A 2,375-nucleotide genomic window follows, 5' to 3' on the forward strand; every position below is an offset into this window, starting at 1 on the left:
AATTTATCTAAATTAGTCCAATTATAAAAGTGTGATGTAGCTTTATTCGAATTGTAATACGAATTTAATTTCATCTTCCGATTAAAATGGATCGATCTTTGTAAATTTTAATAGGAGATTATTCAATATTATCAAAATCACCCTCTACCAAGTTAATTTTTACATATTTCGTCTGTTTTCCCTTAATTTGATAAAATACTTCTTATTAGTTACGACTTAGTTGCAGATGCAGCCGAAACTAAATTTTAAGTTGGTACTTAGCCAGAAAAGTCGAAACTGAGGCGACTATGAATAGCTTTAGTTGTGACTTAGAATAGTTTCGACTTAGTTGAGTACTACATATGACTATGAATATGCGCCAATAGTTTTAATCTTACCCGTTTTCGTGTTCAGCGTTAAATTAGTAGTGAAGGGGAATGTGGGGTCATATTCCCCATTAAAAACTTTCTTTAACTTAACACATCACTTATGGATTTTGAGATATTTACTGCTAATTAGTGAGGGTATTATCCCTACGCAGAATGCTGTTCTCTGCAAAAGGTGTTCAGCCCCTTTTCTTCGCAACACAGAAAGAGAATTCTACTTTGTGAAGGGTATAATCCCTAAGCGCGGCCGCAGCCCGCCTACGCAGAAAGGTGTTCTCTGCAAAAGGTGTTCAGTCCCTTTTCTTCGCAACACAGAAAGGGAATTCTACTTTGTGAGGATTATCATCCCTAAGCGCGGCCACAGGCCTCCTACGTAGGAAGGTGTTCTCTGCAAAGGTGTTCAGCCCTTTTTCTTCGCAACACAGAAAGAGAATTCTACTTTGTGAGGGTTATAATCCTTAAGCGCGGCCCCAGGCCGCCTACGCAGAAAGGTGTTCTGCGCATAAGTACTATGGCTGGTGTAAACGGGTAAGATAAAAACTATTCTCTTTTATTGTTTTTTTCTTAGATGTGGCAGCACTCTTCTAATGTCAGAGTGAAACCTTGGTTGAAACAACAGTTCTGTATTCAGAATGCGCGTGTACATATATAAGTGCGTGATAATTTTAAAAACATACTTAATTTACTAAAAATACATTACATAATTTAAAAAATATGTTTATATTTAATTGTTATATATAGTTGGTAATAGTTTTTTGGGTCACTATCGATTGTGCCGATAGTCGTTTTTTCCGATAGTGCGCTGCCGTCGATAGTCTCGATAGTGTGGATGATTTTTTTTTAATTTGAATGCAGCAAAAAGACATGTAAAAATAACGTTTGAAGGTAATATGAATTCATTTATTTAAATAATAAATAATATAATAAATTGCAGGTTTCGATTTGCTGAAGAATCTCGTCGATTTTTGAAATTTTTTTGCTGTCTATTATACTAAAATTTAAAGGACTATAAAATTGCATAGCAAACATTTTTCTCAAAATTCTGATTACAAAGTTTGAAATTTTGGTGAAACTGTGAGGAATTTTATTAATTGTTGCACAAAGTTTGAAATTAGGATTACATGGTTTTCATTAGACGATAAGCTGGGCCTTTATATAAAAATTGGATAATCTTTAAAGAAAAAAAGAAAAATATGTCGCACCACTATAAAATGTTCATTAATTTACTTAAATTCTTGTTTTTTTACTTATAAAACTTTAAAATGTTTACTTTTATGATTTTATGAGATTTTTTTGTACAAAAAGTTTCATGACTTAAGCTCTAGTTTTCTGCAAAAGTTATTACATATAATGAAACACATGCAATATAAACAACAACAACACGTTGCCTTTTACATTGTGAGTTAGCTATTTGTCCATATTTTGTCACACTTTCCGCACGAGTATTATAAAAAATGGGAAATGTTTAGTACCACTCACACCGTTTTTTGGGTGGGGGGCGGAGGGGGAGGGGGCGGGGCCCCCCAAAACACCCCCCAATAGAAAGGAGACAGTCGCCGCTTTCTAAAAAGGGGAACCCCTCCCTTGGACTCCTCCCACAGGCACCTAGGGAACCGTTTGAAAAAGGGGGAAAAACGGATTTTTCTTAGGCAAACTGAGCAGTTTGAAGTGGAATATGACCCAACTAACAGAAACCGTGGGATTTTTTAATAAAAGAAATTATGCCAAATTAGATATGGGGGGATTTTGAATAAAGAATAAAAAGTTAATTAAAAATAGAAAAACAAAGTTTTTATAAAAAAAAATGTTCTTTTTAACAAATGTATTTTTGCGTAGAATTCCTTTCTACGTAAGCGACCTTCGGCCGCACTTAGGGATTATAACCCTCAGGCAGTAGAATTCTCCTTTCTGTGTTGCCAAAGAGGGGGGCTGAACACCTTTTGCAGAGAACACCTTTCTGCGTAGGCGGCCTTCGGCCGCACTTAGGGATTATAACCCTCAGGCAGTAGA

This window comes from Rhagoletis pomonella, unplaced genomic scaffold (assembly GCF_013731165.1).
Source record: "Rhagoletis pomonella isolate Grant_MI unplaced genomic scaffold, Rhpom_1.0 Rhpom_scaffold_00002, whole genome shotgun sequence".
NCBI lineage: Eukaryota > Metazoa > Arthropoda > Insecta > Diptera > Tephritidae > Rhagoletis > Rhagoletis pomonella.